This window comes from Bos grunniens, chromosome 13 (assembly GCF_055505025.1).
Source record: "Bos grunniens cultivar Pamir isolate PY7600 chromosome 13, Bosgru_T2T1.0, whole genome shotgun sequence".
Lineage (NCBI taxonomy): Eukaryota > Metazoa > Chordata > Mammalia > Artiodactyla > Bovidae > Bos > Bos grunniens.
This window is the reverse complement of record NC_141177.1, coordinates 3,238,862-3,257,941: the sequence shown is the minus strand read 5'-3', so window position 1 is coordinate 3,257,941 and position 19,080 is coordinate 3,238,862. Positions and strand designations below refer to the sequence as shown.

At 43.3% G+C, this 19,080-nt stretch overlaps 1 long non-coding RNA gene across 17 annotated transcripts in view; it reads left to right on the top strand.

Annotated features, from left to right (window-relative positions):
* Positions 1–19,080, top strand: part of LOC147359972 (uncharacterized) — a 515,690-nt gene that overhangs the window by 220,039 nt on the left and 276,571 nt on the right. For 5 of the 17 annotated variants that reach the window (XR_015138838.1, XR_015138853.1, XR_015138849.1 and 2 more), the window contains one exon: positions 17,464–17,607. The exons of 10 other annotated variants lie outside the window; for them this stretch is intronic. This is a non-coding gene — a long non-coding RNA (uncharacterized LOC147359972). Of the gene's footprint in view, positions 1–9,244; positions 9,930–12,852; positions 13,196–17,463; positions 17,608–19,080 lie in introns of those variants that run through there. 2 more of the 17 variants (XR_015138842.1, XR_015138856.1) reach the window with 2 other exon arrangements.

Sequence of the window (19,080 nt, the reverse complement as noted above, 5' to 3'; positions counted from 1 at the left end):
TAAGCCCCTTTGTTTAGTTAAGACGGCGACAGTGTGTGTGCTTGTGTGTGCATACGTGTGTGTGTGTGTGCAGTGATACTACGTGGCTGAGTGGTAACCTTTGCTTGACCTAGAACTTCCTGTGTGGTTGTGTGTCAGGCGTGGGTTATCTGGTTTGGTCCTCACTACAACTCTGTGAACGTGATGAACTCCACTCAGAGATGAAAAACTGGGACTTGTCCAAGATTCCCTGAGCCCTGGTGCGTGCCGGGAGCAGATTTCTGCACAGGCTGTCTCAGCCCAAAGCCCTGGCTCTCCGTCAGGACCTCTGAGTGTCGGTCACCCCCTCTTCAGTGACTTTGGCTCTATCCATGGGACAGCTGCATTATTATTTTCCTGACCAAAAAAAAAATTAAATGTAACCTCACCCCTCACAGTGCTATCCTGGGATCATGGGTTCAGTGCACTTGTGTATGTTATTTTTCCAATAAATTTTGAGGAATCGCTGCTTTTAAACCACAATGCGAAGCTACCTTGTGGTAATATCAAAATGAATTTTTAATGATTGAGCACTATATAGGTGGAAATTATTGTAATAATTGATGAATTAATCCACACGTGGGCCCCACACCCGCTAGAAGAGGGCTGAGGGACCAAATTAAGGTAAGATCAGTGAAATAAAGAGTGATGGTAAAGAAAAAGATGAAAGGAACATGCTTTTAAGGGGCTCCCATGATTAAGTGCAATCAAAGGAGAGCTAATGGGTTAACTCATTTCTGCCGAGCGCAGTTACACAGTGTTCAGTTTGATAAAGGATCCAGCCCTAATGTTCAAGCAGAGAAATGGGAGTAAGTGACGTTCCCTCTCCAATTACTAATTTTACAAAAGTGCAAACAGCTCAGCAAAGGGGCGTGTTGTCTGTTCCAAGGCTTTCTGTGCACAAATACACTGGATAGTTGAGATGCCACCCAGAGTGAAATAGACCCTGCTTTTCAGTGTACCCTGGAGTTTTGTTACTTTGTTGTCAATAATTGATTGAAGGGGAAAACACAGTGGGGTAAGCCCAATACCAGGGTTATCTTAAGAGCTCTAGAAGGATGATTTGCGTCAAATCTGGTGAGTTTTTAAAATTTATATACAGTGCTGTTCACAAGCTAAATTCTCACTGATTTAGGCTCTCTCCTTCCCCCTTCATCGAAATAGGATAAACCCTTGTGGCAAATCTTCTGTGAATAAATTCATCAACCTTTCCTAGGAATGACTCAATTTATGTGTTTGTAGACTTCAGATCTGAGTGTGGCTGGCATGGTGTAAGCATCATAACCGCCAAAATAAAAGAGAAGGAGGTGGATTAATACACTTTTGCAATGTTTCTTGGCCAGGATTTGTAAATAGTGACTATTATGGCTAACTGAAGTATTTCCTATAATTCCTGCTATATGCTCAGCTTATATTGTGCCAATGTGAAGAAATGGTTTGGCAGAATAGATGCAGAACACTTGCTCCTTGGAAGGAAAGCTATGACAAACTTAGACAGCATATTAAAAAGCAGAGACATCACCTTGCTGACAGAGGTCCATCTAGTCAAAGCTATGGTTTTTCCAGTAGTCATGCATGGATGTGAGAGTTGGACCATAAAGAAGGCTGACCTCTGAAATGTTGCTTTCAAATTGTGGTGTTGGAGAAGACTCTTGAGAGTCCCTTGGACTGCTAGGAGATCAAATCAGTCAATCCTAAAGAAAATCAGCCCTGAATATTCATTGGAAGGACTCATGCTGAAGGTGGAGCTCCAGTACTTTGGCCACATGATGGGAAAAGCCTACTCATTTGAAAAGACCCTGATGCTGGGAAAGATTGAGGGCAGGAGGAGTAGGAGGTGACAGAGGATGAGATGGTTGGGTGGCGTCACTGACTCAATGGACATGGATTTGAGCAAACTCAGGGAGATAGTGAAGGACAGGAAACCTGGCGTGCTGCAGTCCATGTGGTGTTGCAGAGGGTCAGACGTGACTGAACAACAGCAACGCAGCAGTCTCATCTTTACAGTCCGCATCACACTCATTTCCGCAGTAGCTTTGTGAAGGAGGAGAGAGGTTTGTCTTGGATTCTCAGTGTCTTTGAGATCTCCCCTGGGGCACTTAGAGCATTCTACTGAAATTTATTATTCATCGTCTTCCTTCCCAGCTGCACCGTGGCCTTGTGCAAAGTGGCGTTCCAGAGGGCTTGAAACATAGTAGGTGCCCAGTCAGAATTCACTAAATAAACGTACTGTTCTCTATCTAAACTGTTTCTCTAGAGCAATGTTGCCCCTCAAGGACATCTGGCAATATCTGGAAACATTTTGGGTATCCCAATTGGGGTGCCAGTTGGGTATTACTAACATTGAATAAGTAGAGGTCTGGGATGCTACTAAAAAATCCTGCAGTGCACAGGACAGCCCCCAACAACAAAGGATTACCCAGCCCGAAATAGCAATCGCACCAAAGTAGAGGAATCTCATACACACCCAGAATGGGAGATAAATTTTCTGTGAAGCTGGTAAAATGAAGACTCTCATTCACTTGAACTGGACCTTCCAAGGACCTGGGAGGCACTATGGCAATATAGTCACATAACCCTGTATTTTTGTCCAAATGTAAATGGCTGCTGGCAGGTTTTGGATATGGCTAAAGGAGAGCCCAGAAAATTCATTAAATTTAGATGTGGCAAAACACACATGTTGTAGGTCACCATGTGTAATAGTTAAGTTGCTGCGCATCATATTGATGTAGAAATGGCTTTCAGAATATTCCTAACATCCATTTTATCATCTCCCCTGCATGATGATGCAAAGGAATAGGCTAGAGGTTCCATAGGGAAATGAATATTTCCTTAGCACCCAGCACTTGATGTGGGTAGTGGAGGAGATACAAGATTTAAAAATTGAGCCGGAAGCTAGCCCATGGATAATTTTTTCCAGTCATCAAATGTATAAGTTGAAGGAGAGGATTAATTTCTTATTGATGCTATGACAAAACTGAATTTCTTTCCTGTCTGAAATACATTTGATAGTACAGTATACACAATTATAAAAGTATCATACATTTTTATCATTTTTTAAGGTGATGTCAAAAATCAAAAACAAAACCCAAACAGAAAAAGTAATAATGTCAAATAAAGTATATCAGAATTCTTGAATTGTAGGGCATGAACCTGTAGCAGTAGTACGAAGGCATATGTATCGGTATATGGAGTCACATTTTATGACCCCAATTATCAATATGTGAAACTAATTTCAATTAACTGTGTTTGAGAAGTTACATTACTTTTTAATGAAAAACGATATTATTATAAGAAGAGGCTATCATGTTGCATAGAGACTAAAATGTGGAAAAGAAATTTTTTTAAAAAGGCGGTATCTGGCAGTGAATGAATAAAGCTATTATTTTTCAGGATCTTGTTCTATTTTCAGCTTTTTAAGTTTTAAAAAAATATTTAGTTTTTTTTACAGTTGTGTTGAGATAAATTTACAAACTTGTGATTTAGAAATAAAATTGTATTATAACTAAAGTGTACACAGAATGATTTGATGTACACATACTTCTTGAAATGCTTACCACAATCAAGTTAACATATATATCACCCCACATTGTTATCTTTTTTAAATGAAGATGCTTAAGAAATACTCCTTTTGGCAGATTTCAACTGTACAGTATAGCGTCATCAGCTATAGTCCCCAGGCTATACATTAGTTCTCCAGAATTTATTCTTTTTTAAAATTTACTTCTAATTGGAGGATCGTTGGTTTACAATGCGTTGGTTTCTGCCATACAACGACATGAATTGACTATACACGTGTCCCCTGCCCTCTGAACCTCCCTCCCACCCTTAGCCCCATCGCACCCCTCTGGGCTGTCACAGAGCAGGGGGCCGAGCTCCCTGTGTAACACTGCAGCTTCTCACTGGCTGTCTGTTTTACACGTGATAATGAGTTTCACTGTCGTGTTGGAGAAGACTCTCGAGAGTCCCTTGGACTGCACGGAGATCAAACCTGTCAATCCGAAAGGAAATCTGTCTTGAATATTCATTGGAAGGACTGATGCTGAAGCTCCAATACTTTGGCTACCTGATGCAAAGAGCTGACTCACTGGAAAAGACCCTGGGAAAGATTGAGGGCAAGAGGAGAAGGAGGAGACAGAGGATGAGATGGTTGGATGGCATCACGGACTCAATAGACATGGATGTGAGCAAACTCTGGGAGCTGGTGAAGGACAGGGAAGCCTGGGTGCTGCAGTGTGTGGGGTTGCAAAAAGGAGGATGCTAGCGAATGAACGAAGCAACAACGGTGTGTGTTCCAGTGCTGCTCTCTCTATTTGTCTCAATTTGTAATGGTTTCTTGTTCCATAATTATTTACTTCTGTACCTAATTTTATATTCCGTATTATTGCTCTTAATTAAAGTCCCCAAATTATATAAATTCCAGGCCCTGCATAGCCAGGAGTTCTTCTGCCTACAGTTCATCACTCCCTAAACCAAGATTCATGGCAAATAGATGGGGAAACAGTGGCAGACTTTATTTTTTGGGGCTCCAAAATCACTGCAGATGGTGACTACAGCCATGAAATTAAAAGACGTTTGCTCCTCAGAAGAAAAACTATGACCAACCTGGACAGCATATTAAAAAGCAAAGACATTACTTTGCCAACAAAGGTCCATCTAGTCAAGGCTATGGTTTTTCCTGTGGTCATGTATGGATGTGAGAGTTGGACTATACAGAAAGCTGAGCCCCAAAGAATTGATGCTTTTGAACTGTGGTGTTGGAGAAGACTCTTGAGAGTCTCTTGGACTGCAGGGAGATCCATCCAGTCCATTCTAAAGGAGATCAGTCCTGAATATTCATTGGAAGGACTGATGCTGAAGCTGAAACTCCAATACTTTGGCCACCTGATGCAAAGAGCTGACTCATTGGAAAAGACCCTGATGCTGGGAAAGATTGAAGGTGGGAGGAAAAGGGGATGACAGAGGATGAGATGGTTGGATGGCATCACCAACTTGATGGAGATGAGTTTGAGTAAACTCCAGGAGTTGGTGATGTACAGGGAAGCCTGGTGTGCTGCAGTCCATGGGGTCGCAAAGGGTCGGACATGACTGAGTGACTGAAATGAACTGAACTGAAACCAAGATTACTTGCAGATTTACGTATCTAAGCTAGACCTTTCCTGTGACCTCTTTTGTGTGCCAGACTCAGATCAGCTTTGGAACACCCAGGGTTTCAGAATCATCTTCAAACTCAATGTGTCTCTAGTTAATCTCATAACACAACTCCCCCCCGCCTCTCCCCTGAATGCCTCCAACCTAGCATTCTTTCAATGTTCTCTTGCAGTGAATGGGAAATTACCTATTGGGCACCGTGGAAGCGTAGGGCTCATATTTGACACCTGTCTCTCCCTGACCCCCATGCTGTGCTGCCGATGTTTTGTTTTAAATGTTCCCTAAATCCATTTATTCTTTTCGTCTCCACCGTCACTGCCTGCTAAGTCGCTTCAGTGGTGTCGACTCTTTGCTTCCCTCTGGACTGTCGCCCGCCAGCCTTCTGTGTCCATGGGATTCTCCAGGCAAGGATACTGGAGTGGGTTGCCACACCACTTCTCTAATCTGAGTCACTGTCTTTGTTCTCTTGGGCTCTGCGAGACTCTAGGATCTATTGCTTACACTTCTGGTCTGCCTTTCAAACTATTCTCCGGAGACAGTCCAGAGCTTTTGCAAAGCGTAAATCTGTCTTGCAGCTCCCACGTGCAGAACCTTGACTGAGTCCTCAGTGTCCTTAAGATTATAAAGCGAACAATGGTGCAAAGACAACACCCCTCTGTGCAGCTTTGTCTCCGGCCTCCGGCGGCAGTCTTCCCTCCTCCGTCTCTGCATCTCCTGGTGTAAGATCCTGCGTATCACGCTATCTCTACATGCTGCGTTCCTGCTCTCGCTTCAGGTTTGCACGCAGATATCACTTCTGATAGGGATCCTTTCTTTTTTTAATCTTTCTCTTTAAATTTATTTTTTAACTGGAGGAGAATTGCCTTGCAGTGTTGTGATGGTTTCTGCTGTACGGTGGAACAGATCAGCCATCATTGAACATATAGCCAGCCCCTCCCTCTTGAGTCTCCTTTTTGTCCCCTAGCCCCAACTCTCCAGGTCATCACAGACGCCCGGCCGGGCCCCTGTGTTACACAGCAGGTCCTCACCAGCTATCTGGTTCACATGTGACAGTGTCTGTATGGGGCTTCCCTGGTGGCTCAGCTGGTAAAGAATCTGCCTGCAGTGCAGGAGATCTAGGTTCTATCTCTGGGTCAGGATGATCCCCTGGAGAAGGGAGTGGCTACCCACTCCAATGTTCTTGCCTGGAGAATTCCATGGACAGAGGAGCCTGGCAGGCTACAGTCCATGAGGACACAAGAGTCGGACACGACTGAAGTGACTTAGCAGCAGCAGCAGCATGCTACTTTCTCAATTCATGCCACTCTCTCCTTACCCCAGAATTCTTTCTTGACTTCTTGAGTGGGTCAAATCCCCCCACATTTGGCCTCTGAACTGGGAGAGAATAAACATCTGTTCTCCGAAGCCATCAAGTTTGTGGTAGTTTGTTATAACTGTCACAGGAAGGTAACACAGAATTATGATTTTTTTCGTGGAGTTCATTTTTCTGTGACTTTTCCAATGTTTAGAGTGGTAAGAACTTAATAGGCAAATTTAAAAACTTACTAGGCAAATAGAACCAATCCCAAAGAAAGGCAGCACCAAAGAATGCTCAAACTACCGCACAATTGCACTCATCTCACACGCTAGTAAAGTAATGCTCAAAATTCTCCAAGCCAGGCTTCAGCAATACATGAACTGTGAACTTCCAGATGTTCAAGCTGGTTTTAGAAAAGGCAGAGGAACCAGAGATCAAATTGCCAGCATCTGCTGGATCATGGAAAAAGTAAGAGAGTTCCAGAAAAACATCTATTTCTGCTTTATTGACTACGCCAAAGCCTTTGACTGTGTGGATCACAATAAACTGTGGAAAATTCTTCAAGAGATGGGAATACCAGACCACCTGACCTGCCTCTTGAGAAACCTATATGCAGGTTAGGAAGCAACAGTTAGACCTGGACATGGAACAACAGACTGGTTCCAAATAGGAAAAGGAGTACGTCAAGGCTGTATATTGTCACCCTGCTTATTTAACTTCTACGCAGAGGACATCATGAGAAACCCTGGGCTGGAAGAAGCACAAGCTGGAATCAAGATTGCTGGGAGAAATATCAATAACCTCAGATATGCAGATGACACCACCCTTATGGCAAAAAGTGAAGAGGAACTAAAGAGCCTCTTGATGAAAGTGAAAGTGGAGAGTGAAAAAGTTGGCTTAAAGCTCAACATTCAGAAAATGAAGATCATGGCATCCAGTCCCATCACTTCATGGGAAATAGATGGGGAAACAGTGGAAATAATGGCTGACTTTATTTTTCTGGGCTCCAAAATCACTGCAGATGGTGACTACAGCCATGAAATTAAAAGATGCTTACTCCTTGGAAGGAAAGTTGTGACCAACCTAGATAGCATATTCAAAAGCAGAGACATTACTTTGCCAACAAAGGTCCGTCTAGTCAAGGCTATGGTTTTTCCTGTGGTCATATATGGATGTGAGAGTTGGACTGTGAAGAAAGCTGAGCGACAAAGAATTGATGCTTTTAAACTGTGGTGTTGGAGAAGACTCTTTAGAGTCCCTTGGACTGCAAAGAGATCCAACCAGTCCATTCTAAAGGAGATCAGCCCTGGTGTTCTTTGGAAGGACTGATGCTGAAGCTGAAACTCCAGTACTTTGGCCATCTCATGTGAAGAGTTGACTCATTGGAAAAGACTCTGATGCTGGGAGGGATTGGGGGCAGGAGGAAAAGGGGACGACAGAGGATGAGGTGGCTGGATGGCATCACTGACTCGATGGATGTGTTTGAGTGAACTGTGGGAGTTGGTGATGGACAGGGAGGCCTGGCGTGCTGCAATTCATGGGATCGCAAAGAGTCAGACATGACTGAGCGACTGAACTGAACTGAGGCATATTTAGGATTACTGTTGAGAAAAGGGGCCAAGGGAGAGCCTGTGGGCTTTTTCTTCCTATGAGGTTTTAGGTCTAAAGTCCTGGCTGGTAATAAAGATTGCAGTTGCTTAGAGGATTGTGATGTTAGTAGACACATCTTAGGAACCTAATGCAATTTAGGATAGATAGATTCAGGATTCTATGTTTTTCCCACAGCAATGAGACCACACACACACATCAAACAACTTGGAATCTTAGGTGACAAATCAGATAGCGTGCTTAGCCATCCTTGCTGCTGCTGCTGCTAAGTCGCTTCAGTCGTGTCTGACTCTATGGACCCCATAGATGGCAGCCCACTAGGCTCCCCCGTCCCTGGGATTCTCCAGGCAAGAACATTGGAGTGGGTTGCCATTGCCTTCTCCGTAGCCATCCTTAGGTGGGTGATATTTGGAAAGAGAACTGAATACGGTGGAATGCAACACCCAAAGGAAGTTCTAGGCACATGGAACTGTAGCCACCTAAGCTCTGAATTAGAAATTACTTTGTATTATTTAAGGAAGAGCAAGAAGGTTAGAAAAGCTGGGAGTCAGCGAAGCTGTTATATTATCTGGTACATGTAGGCTTGTAATTATTGCATTTTCTTTGGAAAATGAATTTTATATTTTTATATTCCTTTTTATCTTTCTTGTAACTTTTAAGCTTAAATTCTGCCTTGCTGGTATTAATACTGACTTTCCTGGTTGATCTGCCTTCCCACCCCTTTTATTTTCAATTAAAAATATCGTTTGTTGAAATTGTTTTTTTTTTTTGTAAATAGGAGATATGTTGGATCAGTTACGTCCCATCTCCCTATTTAGGAAGGCAGTAAAATGTGAGTTCCATTTACAAGGATTTCCATCAGAATTTCTAATATAAAAATCTCTTGGTACTAAGGAGGCACTTTTATTATCTGAACATAATTTACATATACAAAATAACTCATTTCCTTATGAGTTTAAGTAATTGAGGTTTTACTGCACTTGCCATTCAACATCTCGAGATTTTAGCATCTCTCTTAATATACATGAGTTTTAAAAAATAAAATCGCAGCTCCATCGGTCCGTAAAGTGTGCTGTTAAAACTTACAGAATGTAGGCAAAAATTGTCAGTTTATTCAACTAATCACAATGTTGGTTTTCACTTATGTCTCTCGTTGCGCTGCCATTGCAGTCTGTATTCTGAGTTCGTCCAGCGGTGGGGATGGCGGTACCATGATTCAGCAAGAGTTTTTCCAGCTGCGTTTACGACCAGAATGACACTCCAGGGAGGGCCAGCTGCGGCGCAGGCCTCAGCCCGTGACTCTGGGAAGGAAGCATCGAGTTCCAGCCCAGGAGGGAATTGAACCCCTGACCTTGGCCTCATTAGCACCGTGTTCTAGCCAACTGTACTAATTGGTCACACATGGCAAAAAACCTGGAAACATGGAAACGATGTCAGGGCATAGGATTCTTAATTTTAACAGGTTTGGTTTGATCTAACGGAGAAAACTGGAGACTGTGGAGGCAGTGGAGACCGGTCTTAGCTCCCTCTCTTTACGGCAGGGGTCACTTTGGTTTGCTGTCTGAACGAAGCAGGTAACAGTGCCAACATGGGGGAAAAAATTAATGTCAGTGTAAGTAAAATAGTTTACATGGGAACGCCTGGCACGGAGGACAGCGCACAGTCAATGGACATTCCACAGGTTGGTTTCCATCATTGTTGGGCGCGTGGATGATGTGGCTAACCATACTGCACTTTTCCCTTCAGTTGGATTCTTCTCTTCAGAGACACAGCTAACATGTTAAGGGAACTGCTCAATTGCAATGTGCAATATTAATGTAATTTATTTATTAAAATAAATCCTTGACAGAGCAGAGCCACATTATTCAAGCATTCTGAGTCAGCTAAGCCCTTAGTTTTGAGCACACTTGGTGAAGGTGAACTCACATCTCAGCTTTCCCTCGGTGTGCTTCAGAGAACACTTCAGGAGCCCCAGGAACCAGTGTTAGAGACAGGCCACTGGGCGGGAAGTCCTTGTGTATGTGCTGTGCAGCCTTGGAGCAGCGCACCTTTCCAAACCTGGGCTTCCTCGTCTGTAGACTGGGATCATAACTGCTGCCATCTCGAAAGGTTGTTGTTGGGATAAAGTGGCATAAGTGAAACATGTCACCTGACATATGGGAAGAGCTCAGAAGAGCTCAGGACATTCATATCACCAGCACTGAAAGGACGGCTGAGTTTCCACTGCCACCACCCGAGGGACGGAGCTCATTCACAGACTACGTACCTTTTGATTAGGGCTTATGTGTAACTTCTCTCTCTTCTCTGAGAGAGAGACTTTGAGCCCCCGTAAACTTATTTTCTCAGAATGTAAGATGACTTTATGACAGTATGAAGACCACATAGGGTTTCCCTAGTGGCTCAGATAGTAAAGAATCCGCTTGCAATGCAGGAGACTCAAGTTTGATCCCTGGGTCAGGAAGATCCCCTGGAGAAGGGAATGGCAACCCCTCTAGTACTCTTGCCTGGAAAATCCCATGGATGGAGGAGCCTGGTGGGCTACAGTCCATAGAGTTGCAAAAAGTTGGACACAAATGAGCTATTAATATCTTGTGTATATGTAGCCTTCATGTGCACAAGATATTAATTTTATTTGTCTCAGTCATGAACATATCTTCTTAGTCTCTTAAAAGGCTGGTTCTTGAGGTCTAAGCCCAACACCAACCTTGCTCCTGCTCTGAGTATTTCTTTACTCTGGGCTCTACTCTTTGATTTCATATCAAATGTCCTGTCCTATCTTGAATCAGGAATATTGGCCTCTCGTGGAATCCGCAGAACCATTTTCCTCATTTCCTTTCTCTGCTTTTTCATGTTCAGTCTCTGTTGACTCCTTCCAGTGTTACACAGGTTGTGTATTCTCCAGACTAAGCTACTTTTCCCTCTGAAGAGTCTCCAATTTATTCATTCCACTGCCAAAATGAATTTTCCTCTGTATCTTTCACAACCCCTGCTGCTGCTGCTAAGTCGCTTCAGTTGTGTCTGACTCTGTGCGACCCCATAGACGGCAGCCCACCAGTCTCCCCCGTCCCTGGGATTCTCCAGGCAAGAACACTGGAGTGGGTTGCCATTTCCTTCTCCAATGCATGAAAGTGAAAAGTGAAAGTGAAGTCGCTCAGTTGTGTCTGACTCTTAGCCACCCTATGGACTGCAGCCCAACCCCTAAGTTTCTCATTAATCACTTTTGCCCAAATATGTGTATCGAGCCTTGTGATTCCCCTGTCCTCATTCACACAATTGCTGCCTTTTCCTCACTCCGAGCCCTTCTCCATTTTGAGTATAGACTTCTTGGCCTCGTTGTATTTTCATCAGCAATGGTGACATTTTAAATAGTATGATTGCACCAGTCCACTGGGACGACCCAGAGGGAGGGTATGGGGAGGGAGGAGGGAGGAGGGTTCAGGATGGGGAACACAGGTATACCTGTTGCAGATTCATTTCAATATTTGGCAAAACTAATACAATATTGTTAAGTTTACAAATAAAATTAAAAAAATAGTATGATTGTTGTTGCTTGTGCCATAAAAACAAAAACAAAAACAAAAACCTTGATGTATCCATCTAATCAACACGGAGCAGTGATGCTCAGTCGGGGTGATTCTGTCCATCAAGGGAAGTGTGTACATGTTTGGACACATTTGGGGTCATCATAACTGTGTGTGTGGGGGGTTCTCACATCTAGTGGGTAGAGTTCTTGGACATTGCTAAACATCCTTCAATGTGTGGGATAGCCCCCAGAGCAAAGACTTGTCTAGCTCCAAACATCGATAGTGCTGAGGTTAAAAAACCCTGGTATAGATTATAAAATGTATTTATCATCAAGAGCTGAAACAAAATAAAAGGCGAGGCAGTCATAAGATAGCTCATAATCAAATAATAACTAACATTTCTGGGTCATTTATCATGTGGCAGGTATTGTGCCAACAGCTTTCCTGCCTTGTCTCATTTGATTGTCATAATTACCTAATTAGGTAAGAACTATTATGATTCGCATTACAAATGGTGACATCAGGGCCCAGAGACGCTAAGCAACATAATCAAGCTCACACAGCTGCCTAAGGATCAAGCTGAGGTACAAACCCAGGTGGTTGATGGGAAGAGCACCTTTATTCTGAACCACTGTGATGAGCACTGATGCATCACACACAGAGTGTGTGTGATTAAGGCAGAGTGAGGACAGTTAATCTAGGGTCTCTTGGAAAGGATTCAGGGTGTCTGAACCTCTGGGAAGTAAGATCTTTTTTTTTTTTTTTTTATTTTTAAACTTTACATAATTGTATTAGTTTTGCCAAATATCAAAATGAATCTGCCACAGGTATACATGTGTTCCCCATCCTGAACCCTCCTCCCTCCTCCCTCCCCATACCATCCCTCTGGGTCGTCCCAGTGCACTAGCCCCAAGCATCCAGTATCGTGCATTGAACCTGGACTGACATCTCGTTTCATACATGATATTTAACATGTTTCAATGCCATTCTCTGGGAAGTAAGATCTTATGAAAAAGCCCAAATGAACTTTTTGGCCAATAGTCAACAAAAGAGTCCAAAATGCAGTACTTGGATGCAATCTCAAAAATGACAGAATGATCTCTGTTCATTTCCAAGGCAAACCATTCAATATCACGGTAATCCAAGTCTATGCCCTGAACAGTAACACTGAAGAAGCTGAAGTTGAACAGTTCTGTGAAGACCTGTAAGACCTTCTAGAACTAACACTCAAAAAAGATGTGCTTTTCATTATAGGGGACTGGAATTCTCCAGTCAAGAAACACCTGGAGTAACAGGCAAATTTGGCCTTGGAATACAGAATGAAGCAAGGCAAAGGCTAATAGAGTTCTGCCAAGAGACTACACTGGTCATAGCAAATACCCTTTTCCAACAACACAGGAGAAGACTATGCATATGGACATCATCAGATGGTCAACACTGAAATCAGATTAATTATATTCTTTGCAGCTAAAGATGGAGAAGCTCTATACAGTCAGCAAAAACAACCAGGAGCTGACTGTGGCTCGGATCATGAACTCTTTATTGCCAAATTCAGACTGAAATTTAAGAAAGTGGAGAAAATCACTAGACCATTCAGGTATGACCTAAATCAAAATCCTTATGACTATACAGTGGAAGTGAGAAATAGATTTAAGGGACTAGATCTGATAGACAGAGTGCCTAATGAACTATGGATGGAGGTACGTGACATTGTACAGGAGACAGGAATCAAGACCATCCAAAATAAAAAGAAATGCCAAAAAGCAAAATGGCTGTCTGAGGAGGCCTTACAAATAGCTGTGAAAAGAAGGGAAGTGAAAAGCAAAGGAGAAAAGGAAAGGTATACCCATCTGCAGCCATGAAATTAAAAGACGCTTACTCCTTGGAAGGAAAGTTATGACCAACCTAGATAGCATACTCAAAAGCAGAGACATTACTTTGCCAACAAAGGTCCGTCTAGTCAAGGCTATGGTTTTTCCTGTGGTCATGTATGGATGTGAGAGTTGGACTGTGAAGAAGGCTGAGTGCGGAAGAATTGATGTTTTTGAACTGTGGTGTTGGAGAAGACTCTTGAGAGTCCCTTGGACAGCAAGGAGATCCAACCAACCTGATGCTGGGAGGGGTTGGGGACAAGAGGAGAAGGGGACGACAGAGGATGAGATGGCTGGATGGCATCACTGACTCGATGGACGTGAGTCTGAGTGAACTCTGGGAGTTGGTGATGGACAGGGAGGCCTGGCGTGCTGTGATTCATGGGGTCGGGAAGAGTCGGACATGACTGAGTCACTGAACTGAACCCATTTGAATGCAGAGTTCCAAAGAATAGCAAGAAGAGATAAGAAAGCCTTCCTCAGCAATCAATGCAAAGAAATAGAGGAAGACAATAGAATGGGAAAGACTAGAGATCTCTTCAAGAAAATTAGAGATACCAAGAGAACATTTCATGCAAAGATGGGCTCAATAAAGGACAGAAATGGTATGGACCTAACAGAAGCAGAAGATATTAAGAGGTGGTAAGAATACACAGAAGAACTGTACAAAAAAGATCTTCATGACCCAGATAATCATGATGGTGTGATCACTGACCTAGAGCCAGACATCCTGGAATGTGAAGTCAAGTGGGCCTTAGGAAGCATCACTATGAACAAAGCTAATGGAGGTGATGGAATCCCAGTTGAGCTATTTCAAATCCTGAAAGATGATGCTGTGAAAGTGCTGCACTCAATATGCCAGCAAATTTGGAAAACTCAGCAGTGGCCACAGGACTGGAAAAGGTCAGTTTTCATTCCAATCCCAAAGAAAGGCAATGCCAAAGAATGCTCTAACTACTGCACAATTGCACTCATCTCACATGCTAGTAAAGTAATGCTCAAAATTCTCCAAGTTGGGCTTCAGCAATACATGAACCGTGAACTTCCAGATGTTCAAGCTGGTTTTATTTTATTATTTTTTTTTTTTTCAAGCTGGTTTTAGAAAAGGCAGAGGAACCAGAGATCAAATTGCCAACATCCGCTGGATCATCGAAAGAACAAGAGAGTTCCAGAAAAACATCTATTTCTGCTTTATTGACTACGCCAAAGCCTTTGACTGTGTGGATCACAATAAACTGTGGAAAATTCTTCAAGAGATGGGAATACCAGACCACTTGACCTGCCTCTTGAGAAACCTATATGCAGGTCAGGAAGCAACAGTTAGAACTGGACATGGAACAGCAGACTGGTTCCAAATAGGAAAAGAAGTACATCAAGGCTGTATACTGTCACCCTGCTTATATAACTTCTATGCCGAGTACATCATGAGAAACGCTGGGCTGGAGGAAGCACAAGCTGGAATCAAGATTGCTGGGAGAAATATCAATAACCTCAGATATGCAGATGACACCACCCTTATGGCAGTAAGTGAAGAAGAACTAAAGAGCCTCTTGATGAAAGTGAAAGAGAAGAGTGAAAAAGTTGGCTTAAAGCTCAACATTCAGAAAACAAAGATCATGGCATCTGGTCCCATCACTTCATGGGAAATAGATGGGGAAACAGTGGAAACAATGGCTGACTTTATTTTTTGGGGCTCCAAAATCACTGCAGATGGTGACTACAGCCATGAAATTAAAAGACGCTTACTCCTTGGAAGGAAAATTATGACCAACCTAGATAGCATATTCAAAAGCAGAGACATTACTTTGCCAACAAAGGTTCATCTAGTCAAGGCTATGGTTTTTCCTGTGGTCATGTATGGATGTGAGAGTTGGACTGTGAAGAAGGCTGAGCACCGAAGAATTGATGCTTTTGAACTGTGGTGTTGGAGAAGACTCTTGAGAGTCCCTTGGACTGCAGGGAGATCCAACCAGTGCATCCTAAAGGAAATCAGTCCTAGGTGTTCATTGGAAGGACTGATGCTGAAGCTGAAACTCCAGTACTTTGGCCACCTGATATGAAAAATTGACTCATTTGAAAAGACCGTGATACTGGGAAAGATCGAGAGTGGGAGTAGAAGAAGACGGCAGAGGATGAGATTGTTGGATGGCATCACCGACTCGATGGACATTGGTTTGGGTAGACTCCAGGAGTTTGTGATGGACAGGGAGGCCTGGCGTGCTGCGGTTCATGGGGTCACAAAATGTCGGACACAACTGAACGAGTGAAGTGAACTGAATATGTATAATATATTCATGAGTGTGCAGTTTTTCTGGGGTAAGGGAATATGGCTCAAATGGTCAAATTCTCTCAAAGAAATTTGTGGCAAGCAATTCATGGGAAATCCGTGAACATCTTGTTCTTGACTTTGTGGGAAGGAAGAAAGTTTGGACTCTGCATAAGGTTGCCTTCCTGGAAAGGTATGATTCTTTGATAATGGACTCAAAAACTCTGACTCAGCCAATGGACTGGTATTGGTTGAACTTAAAATGTCGAGCAGCTTTGGACTTCCAAAGACAGGTTAGCAAAGGGCATTGAGATCTTTAGGTAAGGTGTGACCTCAGGTAATTTAGTTATATGATTAGGGAATGTAATGGCTTCTTGTACAAATTGGTTTCACAGCAGTGGTCTATTTGAAGCTATGTTAGATATGTGTCATAAGATGGAATTTGCCTAGCATTCACCTACGTTGTCCTCTGTGATTCTCATTGTCTGTGACCATGGCTAATCATGTATCCACACAGTTGTTTATCTGTGTTAATACCTTCAATGTGGTCATCTCCAGCTTTGCTAACTTAGGCATCACATTGACACATCCTTAAATTTTCTAATTGATTATTTCTGGTGTCAAAGTGAAAGTGAAAGTCACTCAGTTGTGTCTGACTCTTTGCAACCCCATGGATTTATACAGTTCATGGAATTCTCCAGGCCAGATTACTGGAGTGAGTAGCCTTTCCCTTCTCCAGGGGATCTTCCCAACCCAAGGATCAAACCCAGGTCTCCTGCACTGCATTCGGATTCTTTACCTGCTGAGCCACCAGGGAAGCCCTACTAGTGTCAGATCAGTTCAGTTTAGTTGCTCAGTTGTGTCCGACTCTTTGCAACCCCATGAATCGAAGCACGCCAGGCCTCCCTGTCCATCACCAACTCCCGGAGTTCACCCAGAATCACGTCCATCGAGTCAGCGATGCCATCCAGCCATCTCATCCTCTGTCGTCCCCTTCTCCTCCTGCCCCCAATCCCTCCCAGCATCAAAGTCTTTTCCAATGAGTCAACTCTTTGCATGAGGTGGCCAAAGTACTGGAGTTTCAGCTTTAGCATCATTCCTTCCAAAGAAATCCCAGGGCTGATCTCCTTCAGAATGGACGGGTTGGATCTCCTTGCAGTCCAAGGGACTCTCAAGAGTCTTCTCCAATACCACAGTTCAAAAGCATCAATTCTTCAGCACTCAGCCTTCTTCACAGTCCAACTCTCACATTCATACAGGACCACTAGTGTCAAGGAGATTTTAAATGTCCATCTGATAACCTAGAAATATTGATATGCTTTTTTCTTAGTTGCAGTCCTTTGTTGAATCTTGATTTTATTTATTGATGATCTTGGTGGCTTCAAATGCAGATGGTAACATTTCCCTAATCCTTTCTCCTCCTGTTGACCCGCCTTTCCTGAGTGCGTCCGCAGGGACCTTTAGAGCAGTGTTCACAGCAGCATGGGTGCACTTCGGTTGCATGCTAGTTGTGATAACAGTTCTTGTAGATTTTCAACACTAAGAACGACGATGGCTATTGGTGTTTACTTTGTTAAAGAACTTCTTTCATCCTGCTATTTTGCCAAGTTCCTTGTATTTACAAAACCATGAAGAATTGTTGAATTTTATCCATTTTGCATCTATTAAGGACATTAAATTGCTTTAAAAATTATATTTCTAAGACGACTTTGCATTTCCCTGCTCCAGTGCCTGATGGTCTAGTTTCCCAGTCTAATGCTCAGAGAACCGTCATACTCCAGGGTTCTGAAGTGGGAGATGTTCACTGCCTCCAGCCCTGTGCATCTATTGCTGCATTTCCCGTGCTCTTGGAGATACGCTGGGTGAAATGTAGTAAGTACTCAGAATATCGCCAACATGACCTACTTAGACATAAGGTAGGGGAGAGAGATTATTTATCATTTTCCATAAATATATATGTCTCCAGATGCACCTGTTCACAGGGAGTCTGAACAGCATAGCATTACAACATGTCCTATGAGGTCTCCAGGGTCATAAATCAGCGGAACCAAGCCAGCAGTATGTCTTTTTCAGTAGCCTATCTTTAGTCCTTCAGCCGGCCTGTGACCAAAAAAGGGAGCACAGAATCATTTTATCTTATAATAAAGTTAGTTTTCCAAATATTCAGGTACCAGCAGTCCTTTTGCATAGTTCTGCTGTGCCCTAGCTAAAGCTGAGGCTCCAGTACTTTGGCCACTCTTGCGAAGAGTTGACTCATCGGAAAAGACTCTGATGCTGGGAGGAATTGGGGGCAGGAGGAGCAGGGGACGACAGAGGATGAGGTGGCTGCATGGCATCACTGACTCGATGGACATGAGTCTGAGTGAACTCCGGGAGTTGGTGATGGACAGGGAGGCCTTGCGTGCTGCAGTTGATGGGGTTGCAGAGAGTCGGACACGACTGAGTGAACTGAATTGAACTGAATTTCAGTTACTAAGTTTTTGTTAAATAACACCAGTCTCCTCCCACTCCAAAACATAATACAACTTTGAGTCTAATGGTATATTAACTGAGTGCTGCTGCTGCTGCTAAGTCGCTTCAGTCGTGTCCGACTCTGTGCGGCCCCGTAGACGGCAGCCCACCAGACTTCCCCATCCCTGGGATTCTCCAGGCAAGAACACTGGAGTGGGTTGCCATTTCCTTCTCCGTATTGAGTAGTTGCATACAATACAAACTTCACCACTAGCTCTGCAGCCCACAGACTGCAACACGAGTTGCAAATGTGCACCGCTCCCCAACACCCATCAGGTCCCTTCCCCGTCTGTCTGCGACTTGTCCCCATGTGTCTGTGTTGAGTCCACACACAGACAGCAAAGCGTGTGGTTGTATTGCCTCCTTGTCTCCCAGTGATGCGCTCCCATGACATGAGCAGCCAAAAAAGGAATTGGTCAACAAGGATAAAAGTGCAGCAAAGGAAGAAAAAGTGATGCTGAAATTCTCAATGAATATAAATGGAATTTTTAGAGAACTAGCTGACCATGGGAATGTTGATGTTGCTGCTATTTGAAACTCTAGATGTGCAGCTGGAGGAACATAGTGGACAGAAACTTATCAATAAATGAGGAGAATGGTCATGACAAAAAGGATAAAGGTGTGTCAGAGGATGTGATACTGCAAACAGTCACCTTTAGCAATTCTCAGAGGCAGCTCACAACGCTGAAAGTACTCATTACAAAATATCGGAAGCTAATTCAAACTTAGAATTTAGTGTGAAAATTCACCAAGGCATGGAAAAGACATTCTCTTTGTATCACAAGTTTCACATGAAGAGAACAGCAATATTCGAACTACCTGGTAAGCTTTCAC